The following is a 16,288-nucleotide window of genomic DNA, read 5'->3' as shown; positions in this document are numbered from 1 at the left end:
TTTACCATCTATGCATGAATGTATCTTTTCAAAGTCACCATATGGAGGGGACCAACCATGTACTCTTCCAATGGATACTCATCAACTAAATCACCTAACTCAACAAAGAAAACATCCATTGTTGGTGATGCACTTAACTCAAAAGCCCTGAAGTGTTCTCTGTACCATCCGCTTAGCCTTTTTGCTATGAAACACAAGCTTTTCTGAACAATACAAATCTGGACTATTTCACTAAAGTCAGGTAAGCCACCTGTAGATCCATGCACAAGAATCATACCTTTTCTGAAGGACAAACCCTTGCTAAAAACACTCTTAGCAACATGAACTTCAACTGTCTGGATATGTTCTCTAATAGCCTGGGCTATTTCTGTTCTTAAAACATCTAGTGGGACCGTTGAGACACTGGACACATCTAGTGCCGATTTCTCCAGACTAAAGGCTTTTTTCAAATGAAAAGATATCATAAGCTGGTGTTTCCCTGCAAGTGAAAGGAGAATATTTCTGAGGCAATTTGTGTGGCGTACAACCTTCTTAAAGAAGCTGTGCTTTGCTTCAAAGCGCATAGTCCAAAACACCACAAGAGGACCAAATACTTTAATGAATGCGGGTTGTGCTTTGTTTTTTTTCATACACATTTGACTGAAAATTACAACCAGAGAACATACAACACACCATTTCATTTCTCTTTAGATGGGAATTGATATGAACAAAATAATCCCTCTTAGATGAAAGCTCTGTACATGCGCACAAATGACAACTGAACTTGCTCTGTACCAGAGTGTGTTGCATGCATCCGGCTTAAATGAATCAAAAGAGCATTCCATGTCTTAAAAGTGCATGGACAGTTAAAATAAGTGCAAGGATAACGCTGGCTATGACCATAATGCCTGTGCTGCAGTTTGTAATGTTTCAGTAATTGAGATCTGGTGGAGACTGAAACTCCACAATCTTTACATTCCCCAGCCGGGGTTGATCAGGCCCCGACTTGCGTCCCAGCAGCAACTGCCCACGAATCAGCCCTCTTGATCCAAAGCCACCTGGTGGCTTTCTCTGTGGCTTCACTCGCAGATTGAATGGCCCTCCTCTTTGACACCCCATAATGCCCGGTTGGTTGAGGACTTTTCAGAGTGAGCGTCCTGCAAAGCCTCTGCAGCCCACCTCTATAGGCTCATAGTATGTCTTTCAGCCTCTGTCCTTGCACTTTTCCATCAGCTCCTGGTACTTGACGCGTTTCCTCTCATTTGCTTCCTCAATACACTCTTCCCAGGGCACTGTGAGTTCCAGCATGATCAGTTTTGTCACTTCAGAGGTGACTATCATGTCTGGCCGAAATGATATTGTCGTAACATGTTGTGGGAATTTAAGCTGCTTGCCCAGGTCAGCTTGCAGCTGCCAATCAGAGGCTGTGTGGAGGAGGCCTGCCCTTGTTTTAGGCTGTGGGCAGGGTTTCTCTCCAGGTCTGATGAAGGAGATCAACTTCCTTGGGGCGTGGTGGTGTCTACTAGAACTAATAGCAGTGGCTATACTCTCAGCAACCGCTTTAAGCACCTGGTCATGCCGCCAATGATAGCGGCCTTCTCTCAGGGCCTTTGGGCAGCTGCTGAGGAGATGTTCTAGGGTTCCTCTACCAGAGCACAGGGGGCAGGAAGGTGTCTCGCTCTTGCCCCAAACATGAAGGTTTGCTGGGCTTGGTATGGCATCGTAGACAGCTTGCACAAGGAACTGGATGAGATGGCAGTCCCCCTGCATGATGTTTGACCAGGTAACCTTACGCTGTGGTATACTCTCCCACCTCATCCATGCTCCCTGCTGCCTGAGCCCCACCATTCTATTCATGCGCTCTTCCTCCATGCCTGCTCGGACCTCGTCCTGGATAAGGTGGTGCCTGTCCTTACCCTGGGCCATGCCCACCTGTGTCTTAGGGAAGTAACCCAAGCCCGCTCTGCCAGTCGCCATGGTACACACCAGCGCCTTTTGTCTTAGGTGCCACCTCCACTGCTTTCTCTGCTCTCCATTTCCTCCCTATTCTTACTTCAATGCCAGCTGATGACACCTTCTGGTCCCTGGAGCCCCTGTATTGTAGGGCTTCTCTCGTTTGTGCCACCATGAACTCTTCAGTGAGGCCGCTGAAGGGGAGCTGCAAGGTGTTACTGGTCCCATACAGTGCTGCGCTGTTGAGGCTGCGGGGAAGGCCCAGCCACTTGCGAAGGAAGCCACTGATCTTCCTTTCAAGGGACTCAACTGTTGTTAATGGAACTGTGTAAAGCAGTAGAGGCCACAGGACTCGGGGCAGAATCACATGCTGGTAGATCCAAGCCTTAAATCTGCCAGGCAGACCTGACTTATTGGCTTTGTGAGCCAGGCCTCAAGGTCTTTGTTGGTCTTCTGAATGGCAGCAGTGTCTCTGAGTTGAGTCAAACAGCTTCCCCAGACTCTTGACGGGTTGCTCTGTGATGGAAGGGATGGCAGTTCTGGAAAGAGAAAAGCGGAATTTGTCAACCACCTTCCCTTTCTTAAGCACCATGGACCTTGATTTGGTCGGCTTGAAACTCATCCTTGCCCAGGTGATAAGTTTCTCGAGTCCTTGTAGGATCCATCTGCTCCCAGGAACTGATGTTGTCGTGATGTTAAGGTCATCCATGAATGCTCAGATTGGGGGCTGATGTACGCCAGACTTTGTTAGGGGGTCTCTGCATTCCACCTCGGCTGACTTGACCACCATGCTCATGGCAAGGGCGAAAAGAATAACAGAGATAGTACAACCTGTTATTATCCCTTTTTCCAGCCGATGCCAGTCCGATGTCTCTGACCCAGAGGTGACCCTCAGCCTGAAACTATTGTAGTAATCCAGGATCAGGTCCTGGACTTTGCTGGGAACATGGTGGCAGTGTAGTGCAAGCTCAACAAGTCTGTGCAGTATGGACCCATAGGCATTGGCCAAGTCCAGCCACAGAATGACTAGGTCACCTCTGTTCTCATGGGCTTCTCTGATGAGCTGTGTAACTACACCAGTATGTTCCAAGCAGCCGGGAACTCCAGGAATCCCACTTTTCTGCACTGAGGGGTCTATGTAGCTGTTACTGAGGAGAAACTCTGTCAATCTTTGGGAAAGAATGCTGAAAAACACCTTCCCTTCGACACTCAGCAATGAGATTACCCGAAACTGATCGATGTTCTTTGACATCTCCTCTTTGGGGATCCAAACTCCCTCAGTGCACCTCCACTGGTCGGCAACTCTCCTCCTTCGCCATAACACCCTTAAGATCTTCCACAGGGTCGGAGGAGCTCAGGGCAGCGCTTGTAAACTATATAAGGCACAACACTGGGGCCTGGAGCGGAGGCTGAGCATGCCTTCATGATGACCACCTCTACCTCCTTCAGACTTGGTTCCCTCAGGTTGTTGGGGGGGCTGGGGTAATGAGAGCTTCCTGGGGTTCAAGGTGTTCAGTAAAAAAATATTTTTATTCAATCTTTAATTCTTCAATTTAGGCTGAAATATGATAAAATCACAAAGAAAAATTTACCAATGAAATGTGTCAGTCCAACGTACCTAAACACCCTCAATCACCTGTAAACAGAAAATGAAACAAGAAATGAGCAACTGTTTTGTTGTAAATTATTAAACACATTCATTCTAAAGTGTAGACTCAAATTTATTTGCCATCTGATACTGTTCTCATAGTGTTACATTCTGCACGGGCACACTGCGATTGCCTCAACATTTAAGGTGGACTGGAATACAAAGCTAACTTCATGCATATTCACTGAGTGCTGTAACAGAACATGACAGACAGGCTGAGGGAACAGCAGAAAGGTTTCCTTCTGTCTGATACTATTCACCGTCTCACGCTAATCTGCAGAATTTCTGTCACTCACATTCACACTGAACTGATTCTCAAAAACACAGAACAAAGTGCATTTCAGTTCAACACCAAACCCGACTTTGTTTCCAAATAAGGTACGACTCCATGTTTCACGGGATGGTTGGCAACCCCAGTGAGCGCCAAAACGACAAGCATGATGAGGCTGAGGCTTTATGCTAGCTGCACGCTCACATCTTAGCCAGCTACATTACCTGACCATGCTTGATAGAACGCACTGGCACTGCATATATAGCACGTTTTCATTTTCTAACTTCTTCGTAAACGGTTTAGCACTGGCGACATTTTTTCCCTAACTTTCGAGAAAGACTCTTCCTGCTACAGGTTAAGAAAACTGGTTGCTTAATTTAGCTAGCGTAGCACTAGCTAGCAGCACCAGGGCAGTACAACATTACCACATACAACGCATCCAGACGTCAGCCGACGGCAATCCGTTAAAATATGCCTCGGGCACCCGTAAATGAAATTCCTAGTCTATTTATGACTTTTTAAAAAAGCACAGAAACCCTGGAAAACATCAATAAATATATCTAACTGTGAGCAGACCTGTCGTTAACGTTAGCATTAGCACGATATATTTATTAAACAAACAAGTGTGCACAAGAATAAAACGTTAATATTAATCAGCAAAAGAGAAAGATACAACAATACAATAAGTTAAACATCTTGAGTAGCGTGTCATTTTACACAGATGAAAGTGGATTTTGTAAAACATCACATTACCTGAAACTCCATCCATGGAGAAGCTGCCGTCGCGTTGGAATGTTGGACAATTTCCGGTGCGCCATACTCAGCTGACTTCACCTGACAAACTAATTGCATTGAGTAGTTTCAAGAGGGAAAGCAAGTGAGCTAAGTTAGGTCTACAAGAAAAAAATAAATATAGTGAATGGTTCATTGGTTTGAGTTAAAGAAACACGATGCAGTTGTTTTTAGATGAAAAATGTAATTGATATGTCATACAAACATGTTTTCTTTATGTAAAACAAAAGTATTCAAAACGGTTTTTTTTAAGTGTAGTGCGGTTTACATGTGTTGGCTTTCATGTGTGTCTGCGTTTCGTCCCTCTATTATCCACAGCGGTAGATCACTTTGCAACTACAAAAATAACAATCTCAGATGAATTTAGGCTTAGTAATGTGGTGTACATGTCTTGGCTTTCAAGTGTAACTGCTTTAGGTCCCTCTATTATCCACAGAGGTCGATGGCTTTGCAACTCCAAAAATAATAATCACAGATTAATTTAGGCGAGGTAGTGCAATCTGTGTGTCTTGGCTTTCTTGTGTTTCTGCGTTAGTTGCCTCTATTATCTACAGATGTCGATCGCTTTGCAGCTAGATAATATTCACAGACTAATTGAGGCGAGGTAGTACCATCTGTGTGTTGGCTTTCATGTGTATCTGCGTTAGGTCCCTTTATTATCCACAGAGGACGATCGCTTTGCAACTCCAAAAATAATAATCACAGATTAATTTAGGCGAGGTAGTGCGATGTATATGTCTTGGCGTTCAAGTGTAACTGCTTTAGGTCCCTCTATTATCCAGAGCAGTCGATCGCTTTGCAACTACAAAAATAATATTCACAGATTAATTACGGCGTGGTAGTGCGATGTATATATCTTGGCTTTCAAGTGTATGTGCGGTGGGTCCCACTATTATCCACAGTGGTCCATCGCGTTGCAACTCCAAAAATAATAAAATCAGATTAATTTAGGCGTGGTAGTGCGATGTCTATATCGTGCCTTTCATGTGTTTCTGCATTAGGTCCCTCTATTATTAACAGCGGTCGATCACTTTGCAAATGATATTCACAGATTGATTTAGGCGCGGTAGTGCGATCTATATGTCTTGGCTTTCAAGTGTAACTGCATTACGTCGCTCTATTCTCCACAGAGTTCGATCGCTTTCCAACTCCAAAAATAATAAACTCAAATTAATTTAGGCGAGCTAGTGCGATCTATATGTCTTGGCTATCAAGTGTAACTGCATTACGTCCCTCTATTATCCACAGAGGTCGATCGCTTTGCGGCTACAAAATTAATATTCACAGATTTATTTAGGCGTGGTACTGCGATGTCTATATTGTGGCTTTCATGTGTTTCTGCGTTAGGTCCCTCTATTCTCCACAGAGGTCGATCGCTTTTCAACAAAACAAAAATAATGTTCACAGATTGATTTAGGCGAGGTACTCCGATCTATATGTCTTGGCTTTCAAGTGTAACTGCTTTAGGTCCCTCTATTATCCACAGAGGTCGATCGCTTTGCAACTCCAAAAACAATAATCTCAGATTAATTTAGGCGAGGTATTGCGATTTACATGTCTTGGCTTTCAAGGGTAACTGCTTTAGGTCCCTCTGTTATCTACAGAGGTCGATCGCCTTGCAACAACACAAAAATAATAATCAAAGATTTGTTTAGGCAAGGTAGTGCGATGTATATGTCTTGGCTTTCAAGTGTAACTGCGATACGTCGACCTATTATCCACAGTGGTCCATCGATTTGAAGCTAGAACGATAATATTCACAGATTAATTATGGCGGTCTAGTGCGATGTATGTGTCTTGGCTTTCATGTGTATCTGCATCAGGTACCTCTATTGTCCACAGACGTCGATCGCTTTTCAGCTACAAAAATAATATTCACAGATTAATTTTGGCGTGGTAGTGCGATGGACATATCTTGGCTGTCATGAGTATCTGCGTTAGGTCACTCTATCCACACAAATCATTCGCTTTGCACCTACAACAATAATATTCACAGACTAATTGAGGCGAGGTAGTACCATCTGTGTGTTGGCTTTCATGTGTATCTGCGTTAGGTCCCTTTATTATCCACAGAGGACGATCGCTTTGCAACTCCAAAAATAATAATCACAGATTAATTTAGGCGAGGTAGTGCGATGTATATGTCTTGGCGTTCAAGTGTAACTGCTTTAGGTCCCTCTATTATCCAGAGCAGTCGATCGCTTTGCAACTACAAAAATAATATTCACAGATTAATTATGGCGTGGTAGTGCGATCTAGATGTTTTGGCTTTCTTGTGTATCTGCGTTAGATCCCTCTATTATCCACAGAGTTTGATGCTTTGCAACAACACAAAAATAATATTCACAGATTAATTACGGCGTGGTAATGCGATGTATATATCTTGGCTTTCAAGTGTAATTGCGTTAGGTCCCTCTATTATCCACAGTGGTCGATCGCGTTACAACTCTAAAAATAATAATCTCAGATTAATTTAGGCGTGGTAGTGCGATGTATATGTCTTGGCTTTCAAGAGAGGAGAGCGGGTGCAATCTGTTTGTCTTGGCTTTCGAGTGTAATTGCTTTAGGTCCCTCTATTATCCACAGAGGTCGATCGCTTTGCCACTCGAAAAATAATGATCTCAGATTTATTTAGGTGAGGTCCTGCGATCTGTATGTCTTGGCTTTCAAGTGTAACAGCGTTACGTCGCTCTATTATCCACAGAGTCCGATCGCTTTCACACTCCAAAAATTATAATCACAGATTGATTTAGGCGAGGTAGTGCAATCTATTTGTCTTTGCTTTCTAGTGTTTCTGCGTTAGGGCCCTCTATTATCCACAGAGGTCGATCGCTTTGCAACTACAAAAATAATAATCTCAGATTAATTTAGGCGAGGTAGTGCAATCTATTTGTCTTTGCTTTCTAGTGTTTCTGCGTTAGGTCCCTCTATTTTTCACGGAGGTCAATCCCTTTGCAACTGCAACAATAATATTCACAGATTCATTTAGGCGAGGTAGTGCAATCTATTTGTCTTGGCTGTCATGTGTTTCTGCGTTAGATCCCTCTATTATCCACAGAGTTTGATCGCTTTGCAACAACACAAAAATAATATTCACAGATTAATTACGGCGTGGTAGTGCGATGTATATATCTTGGCTTTCAAGTGTATGTGCGGTGGGTCCCACTATTATCCACAGTGGTCCATCGCGTTGCAACTCCAAAAATAATAAAATCAGATTAATTTAGGCGTGGTAGTGCGATGTCTATATCGTGCCTTTCATGTGTTTCTGCATTAGGTCCCTCTATTATTAACAGCGGTCGATCACTTTGCAAATGATATTCACAGATTGATTTAGGCGCGGTAGTGCGATCTATATGTCTTGGCTTTCAAGTGTAACTGCATTACGTCGCTCTATTCTCCACAGAGTTCGATCGCTTTCCAACTCCAAAAATAATAAACTCAAATTAATTTAGGCGAGCTAGTGCGATCTATATGTCTTGGCTATCAAGTGTAACTGCATTACGTCCCTCTATTATCCACAGAGGTCGATCGCTTTGCGGCTACAAAATTAATATTCACAGATTTATTTAGGCGTGGTACTGCGATGTCTATATTGTGGCTTTCATGTGTTTCTGCGTTAGGTCCCTCTATTCTCCACAGAGGTCGATCGCTTTTCAACAAAACAAAAATAATGTTCACAGATTGATTTAGGCGAGGTACTCCGATCTATATGTCTTGGCTTTCAAGTGTAACTGCTTTAGGTCCCTCTATTATCCACAGAGGTCGATCGCTTTGCAACTCCAAAAACAATAATCTCAGATTAATTTAGGCGAGGTATTGCGATTTACATGTCTTGGCTTTCAAGGGTAACTGCTTTAGGTCCCTCTGTTATCTACAGAGGTCGATCGCCTTGCAACAACACAAAAATAATAATCAAAGATTTGTTTAGGCAAGGTAGTGCGATGTATATGTCTTGGCTTTCAAGTGTAACTGCGATACGTCGACCTATTATCCACAGTGGTCCATCGATTTGAAGCTAGAACGATAATATTCACAGATTAATTATGGCGGTCTAGTGCGATGTATGTGTCTTGGCTTTCATGTGTATCTGCATCAGGTACCTCTATTGTCCACAGACGTCGATCGCTTTTCAGCTACAAAAATAATATTCACAGATTAATTTTGGCGTGGTAGTGCGATGGACATATCTTGGCTGTCATGAGTATCTGCGTTAGGTCACTCTATCCACACAAATCATTCGCTTTGCACCTACAACAATAATATTCACAGACTAATTTAGGCATGTTAATGAAGTGTATATGTCTTGGCTTTCAAGTGTTTCTGCATTAGGTTGCACTATTATCCACAGTGGTGGACCGCGGTGCAACTACAAAAATAATAATCACAGATTAATTTAGGCGAGGTAGTGCGATCTAGGCGGCACGGTGGCGCAGTGGGTAGCGCTGTCGCCTCACAGCAAGAATGGCCTGGGTTCGATTCCCGGCCGGGCGACCAGGGTCATTTCTGTGTGGAGTTTGCCTGTTTTCCCCGTGTCTGCGTGGGTTTCCTCCGGGTACTCCGGTTTCCTCCCACAGTCCAAAGACATGCAATCAGGCCGATTGGACATGCTAAAAATTGCCCCTAGGTGTGAGTGAGTGAATGTGTATGTCTGTCTGTCTGCCCTGCGATGGACTGGCGACCTGTCCAGGGTGTATCCTGCCTTCCGCCCAATGACAGCTGGGATAGGCTCCAGCACCCCACCGCGACCCAGAAGGATAAGCGGTTTAGATGATGTATGTATGTAGTGCGATCTATATGTCTTGGCTTTCAAGTGTAACTGCCTTACGTCCACCTATTATCCACAGATTTCGATCTGTGCTTTGCAACTCCATAAATATTAATCTCAGATTCATTTAGGCGTTGTAGTCCGATGTCTATATCGTGGCTTTCATGTGTTTCTGCGTTAGTTGCCTCTACTATCCACAGCAGCTGATCGTTTTGCACCTATAAAAATAATATTCACAGATTAATTTAGGCGAGGTAGTGCGATCTATATTTCTTGGCTTTCATGCGTAACTGCTGTAGGTTCCTCTTTTATGCACAGCGGTCGATCCCTTTGCAACTACAAAAATAATAATCACAGGTTAATTATGGCGAGGTAGTGCGATCTATATGTCTTGGATTTCAAGTGTAACTGCTTTAGGTCCCTCCATTATCCACGGAGGTCGATCGCTTTGCAACTTCAAAAATAATAATCACAGATTAATTTAGGCGATGTACTGCCATGTATATGTCTTGGCCTTCAAATGTACCTGCTTTAGGTCCCTCTATCATCCACAGTGGTCGATCGCTTTGCACCTATAAAAAATAATATTCACAGATTAATTTAGGCGAGATAGTGCAATCTATATGTCTTGGCCTTCATGTGTTTCTACTTTAGGTCCCTCTATTATCCACAGCAGTCGATCGCTTTGCAACTCCAAAAATAACAATCGAAGATTAATTTTGGCGAGGTAGTGCCATATATATGTCTTGGCCTTCAAGTGTAACTGCTTTAGGTCCCACTATTATCCACAGTGGTCGATCGCTTTGCACCTATAAAAAATAATATTCACAGATTAATTTAGGCGAGGTTGTGCAATCTATATGTCTTGGCTTTCAAGTGTAACTGATTTAGGTACCTCTTTTATCCACAGAGGTCGATCGCTTTGCAACTACAAAAATAATATTTAAAGATTTGTTTAGGCAAGGGCGAGCGATGTATATGTCTTGGCTTTCAAGTGTAACTGCGTTACGTCGACCTATTATCCACAGAGGTCGATCGCTTTGCACGTATTAAAATAATGATCTCAGATTAATTATGGTGTGGTAGTGCGATCTATATGTTTTGGCTTTCACGTGTTTCTGCGTTAGGTCCATCTATTATCCACAGATGTCGATCGCTTTGCAACTACAAAAATAATAATCACAGATTAATTTAGGCGAGGTAGTGCAATCGATTTATCTTGGCTTTCAAGTGTAACTGCTTTAGGTCTCTCTATTATCCACAGATGTCGATCGCTTTGCAAGAACAAAAACAATAATCACAGATTAATTTAGGCGAGGTAGTGCAATCGATTTGTCTTGGCTTTCAAGTGTAACTGCTTTAGGTCTCTCTATTATCCACAGATGTCGATCGCTTTGCAAGAACAAAAATAATAATCACAGATTAATTTAGGCGAGGTAGTGCAATCGATTTGTCTTGGCTTTCAAGTGTAACTGCTTTAGGTCCCTCTATTATCCACAGAGGTCGATCCCTTTGCAACTACAAAAATAATATTCACAGATTAATTTAGGCGAGGTAGTGCGATCTATATGTATTGGCTTTCAAGTGTAACTGCGTTAGGTCCCTCTTTCATCTCCAGAGGTCGATCGCTTTGCAACTCCAAAAATAATATTTACAGATTAATTTAGGCGTGGTAGTGCGATCTATATATATTGGCTTTCAAATGTAACTTAGTTAGGTCCATCTATTATCCACAGTAGTCGATCACTTTGCACCTATAAAAATAATATTCACAGATTAAATCATGCGAGCTAGTGCGATCTATATTTCTTGGCCTTCGAATGTGACTACTTTAGGTACCTCTATTATCCAAAGGGTTCGATCGCGTTGCAACTCCAAAAATAATATTCTCAGAATATTTTAGTGATTTTAGCGGGGTACTGCGATGACTATGTATTTGCAAATACAAAAATAATATTCTCATATTAATTTCGGCATGTTAATGTGATGTATATGTCTGTGCTTTCATGTGTATCTGCAATAGGCCCCTATATTATCCCGAGAGTTGGATCGCTTTGCACCTATAAAAATAATATTCAGAGATTAATTTAGGTGAGGTACTGCGATGTATATGTGTTGGCTTTCAAGTGTAACTGCTTTAGGTGCCTCTATTATCCACAGTGTTCGATCGCTTTGCAACTTCAAAAATAAAAATCAGATTCATTTTGGCGAGGTAGTGCGATGTATATTTCTTGGCTTTCATGTGTTTCTGCGTTAGGTCCCTATATTATCCACAGAGGTCGATCGCTTTGCAACAACACAAAAACAATATTCACATATTGATTTAGGTCAGGTACTGCCATGTATGTGACTTGGTTTTCATGTGTATTTGCGTTAGGTTTCTCTGTTATCCACGGAGGTCGATCGCCTTGCAACTATAAATATAATATTCACAGATTAATTATGGCGTGGTAGTGCGATGTATGTGTCTTAGGGATCAATTATAACTCCTTTAGGTCCCTCTATTATCCACGGAGGTCCATCGCTTTGCAGCTCCAAAAAAAAATAATAATAATAATAATAATATCAGATTAATTTAGGCGTGGTAGTGCGATGTATATGACTTGGCTTTCAAGTGTAACTGCGTTACGTCGACCTATTATCCACAGAGGTCCATCGCTTTGCAGCTAGATAATATTCACAGATTAATTATGGCGTGCTAGTTCCATGTATGTGTCTTGGCTTTCATGTCTATCTGCGTTAGGTACCGCTATTATCCACAGAGGTCGATCGCTTGCAACTACAAAAATAATATTCTCAGATTAATTTAGGCGTGGAAATGTGATCTACATGTTTGGACTTTCATGTGTATCTGCATTAGGCTCCTATATTATGCACAGTGGTCGATCGCTTTGCTCCTAAAAAAATAATATTCAGCGATTAATTTAGGCGTGGTAGTGCGATGGACTTATCTTCGCTTTCATGTGTATCTGCATTAGGCCCCTATATTATCCACAGTGGTCGATCGTGTTGCACCTAAAAATAATATTCAGAGATTAATTTAGGCGTGGTATTGCGATGTATATGTCTTAACTTCCATGTGTAACTGCTTTAGGTCCATCTATTATCCACCGAGGTTGATCGCCGTGCAACAACACAAAAATAATATTCACAGATTAATTTAGGCGAGCTAGTGCGATCTATATGTCTTGGCTTTCAAGGGTAACTGCGTTACGTCCACCTTTTATCCAGAGTTGTCGATTCCATTGCAGCTATGGAAATAATATTCATCGATTAATTAAGGCGTGGTAGTGCGATGTCTATGTCGTGGCTTTCATGTGCTTCTGCGTTAGGTCCCTCTATTATCCACAGAGTTCGATCGCTTTGCACGAACGCAAAAATAATATTCACAGATTGATTTAGGCGAGGTACTGCCATGTATGTGTTTTGGCTTTCATGTGTATCTGCGTTAGGTTTCTCTGTTATACACGGAGGTCGATCGCTTTGCGCCTATAAAAAATAACACTCACAGATTAATTTAGGCGAGGTAGTGCAATGTACATGCCTTGGCTCTCAAGTTTTTCTGAGTTAGGTCCCTCTTTTATCCACAGCCGTCGATCGCATTGCACCTATAAAAATAATATTCCCAATTGAATTTATGCGCCGTAGTGCGATGTCTAGATCGTGACTTTCATGTGTTTCTGCGTTAGGTCCCTCTTTTATCCATGGCGGTCGATCGCTTTGCAACTCGAAGAATAATAATCACAGATTAATTTATGCGAGGTAGTGCGATCTATATGTCTTGGCTTTCAAGTGTAACTGCCTTACGTCCACCTATTATCCACAGAGTTCGATCGCTTTGCAACTCCAAGAATAATAATCACAGATTACTTTACGCGAGCCAGTGCAATCTATTTGTCTTGGTTTTCAAGTGTAACTGCTTTAGGTCCCTCTATTATCCACAGAGGTCGATGGCTTTGCAACTCCATAAATATTAATCTCAGATTCATTTAGGCGTTGTAGTCCGATGTCTATATCGTGGCTTTCATGTGTTTCTGCGTTAGGTGCCTCTATTATCCACAGCAGCTGATCGTTTTGCACCTATAAAAATAATATTCACAGATTAATTTAGGCGAGGTAGTGCGATCTGTATGTCTTGGCTTTCAAGTGTAACTGCGTTAGGTCCCTCGTTCATCTCCAGAGGTCGATCGCTTTTCAACTCCAAAAATAATAATCACAGATTAATTTAGGTAAGGTAGTGCGATCTATATGTCTTGGCTTTCATGTGTACCTGCGTTAGGTCTCTCTATTTTCCAGAGAGTTTGATCGCTTTGCAACAACACAAAAATATTATTCGCAGGTTAATTTAGGCGAGGTAGTGCAATGTGTATTTCGTGGCTTTCATATGTTTCTGCGTTAGGTGCCTCTATTATCCACAGCCGCTGATCGTTTTGCACCTATAAAAATAATATTCACAGATTACTTTAGGCGAGGTAGTGCAATGTGTATTTCGTGGCTTTCATATGTTTCTGCGTTAGGTCCCTCTATTATCCACAGCAGTCGATCGCTTTGCAACAAAACACGAATATTCACAGATTAATTTAGGCGTGGTAGTGCGATCTATATATCTTGGCTTTCAAGTGTAACCGAGTTAGGTCCATCTATTATCCACAGTAGTCGATCACTTTGCACTTATAATAATAATATTTACAGATTAAATCATGCGAGGTAGTGCGATCTATATTTCTTGGCCTTCAAGTGTAACTGCTTTAGGTACCTCTATTATCCACAGAGGTCGATCGATTTGCAGCTCCAAAAATAATAATCTGAGCTTAATTTAGGCGAGCTAGTGCGATCTATATTTCTTGGCTTTCAAGTGTAGCTGCTTTAGGTCCCTCTATTATGCAAAGGGTTCGATCGCGTTGCAACTCCAAAAATAATATTCTCAGAATATTTAAGTGATTTTAGGGTGGTGCTGCGATGACTGTGTACTTGCAAATACAAAAATAATATTCTCATATTAATTTCGGCATGTTAATGTGATGTATATGTCTGTGCTTTCATTTGTATCTGCATTAGGCCCCTCTATTGTCCACAGAGTTCGATCGCTTTGCACCTATAAAAATAATATTCAGAGATTAATTTAGGTGAGGTACTGCGATGTATATGTCTTGGCTTTCAAGTGTAACTGCTTTAGGTCCCTCTATTATCCACAGAGTTCGATCGCTTTGCAACTCCAAAAATGAAAATCACAGATTAATTTTGCCGAGGTAGTGCGATGTATATTTCGTGGCTTTCAAGGGTAACTGCGTTACATCCACCTTTTATCCAGAGTGGTCTATTCCATTGCTCCTATAAAAATAATATTCACAGATTAATTTAAGGCTGGTAGTGCGATGTAAATGTATTGGCTTTCAAGTGTAAATGCGTTACGTCCTCCTATTATCCACAGTGGCCGATCGCTTTGCACCTATGAAAATAATGTTCACCGATTAATTAAGGCGTGGTACTGCGATGTCTATATCGTGGCTTTCATGTGTGTCTGTGATAGGTCCCTCTATTATCCACAGAGGTCGATCGCTTTGTAACTACAAAAACAATATTCACAGATTAATTTAGGCGATGTACTACCATGTATGCGTCTTGGCTTTCATGTGTATCTGCTTTAGGTCCCTTTTATTATCCACAGCGGCGATGGCTTTGCAACTACAAAAACAATATTCACAGATTTCTTTAAGCCTAGTCGTGTGATTTGTATATCTGGGCTTTCATGTGTTTCTGCGTTAGGTCCCTTTTATTATCCACAGCGGTCGATCGCTTCGCAACTCCCAAAATAATAATCTCAGATTAATTTCGACGTGGTAGTGCGATCTATATGTCTTGGCTTTCATGTCTAACTACATTGCGTCCACCTATTATCCACAGAGTTCGATTGCGTTGCAACTCTAAAAATAATAATCTCAGATTAATTTAGGCATGGTAGTGCGATGTAAATGTCTTGGCTTTCAAGTGTAACTGCTTTATGTCCCTCTATTCTCCACAGAGGTCGATCGCTTTGCACCAATAAAAATAATACTCACAGATTAATTTAGGCGTGGAAATGTGATGTGTATGTTTGGGCTTTCATGTATTTCGGCTTTAGGTCCCTGTATTATCCACAGAGGTTGATCGCTTTGCAACAACACAAAAATAATATTCACAGTTTGATTTAGGCGTGGTGGTGCGAAGTATATGTCTTGGCTTTCAAGCCTAACTACGTTACGTCCACCTTTTATCCACAGCGTTCGATCGCTTTGCAACTCCAATAATAATATTCACAGATTAATTTAGGCGTGGTAGTGCGATGTATATGTCTTGGCTTTCAAGCGTAACTGCGTTACGTCGACCTATTATCCACAGAGGTCCATCGCTTTGCGGCTAGATAATATTCACAGATTATTTATGGCGTGCTAGTGCCATGTATGTGTCTTGGCTTTCATGTGTTTCTGCGTTAGGTCCTTTTTATTATCCACAGCCGTCGATCGCTTTGCAACTCCAAAAATAATATTCACAGATTTGTTTAAGCCTAGTAGTGCTATTTGTACATCTTGGCTTTCAAGTGTTTCTGCCTTAGGTCACTCTATTATCCAAAGAGATCGATCGTTTTCCGCTCTCGTCAGCTTCTTACTCTCCCGTCCATCATCGCCGCCAGTTGTTGCTGCTTAGTGAGGTGTAATGGGGCACGCGATTGGCTGTGCAGAGATCGGGGCAAGAGCTTATTAGCCTGGTGACTGGTTTCTTCATGGCTCCTCCTCCTTCCCTTGACGTTGTCACCAGAGTAGCCAGACCAAGAAGTTCCAACACGGAGTAATTGGGCCTACTCATTTTTTGTTTGCTAGTCTATTGTGTTATATTGTGT

The 16,288-nt window shown here is 42.0% G+C and overlaps 1 pseudogene; it reads right to left on the bottom strand.

Moving 5' to 3' along the window:
- Positions 1-909: 909 nt before the first annotated feature.
- On the bottom strand, positions 910-16,072 carry LOC118819242 (annotated as a pseudogene).
- Positions 16,073-16,288: the final 216 nt, after the last annotated feature.

Source organism: Colossoma macropomum, unplaced genomic scaffold, assembly GCF_904425465.1.
Source record: "Colossoma macropomum unplaced genomic scaffold, Colossoma_macropomum, whole genome shotgun sequence".
NCBI lineage: Eukaryota > Metazoa > Chordata > Actinopteri > Characiformes > Serrasalmidae > Colossoma > Colossoma macropomum.
Note: the sequence above shows the minus strand (reverse complement) of the source record. Positions and strands in the feature narration are given on the sequence as shown.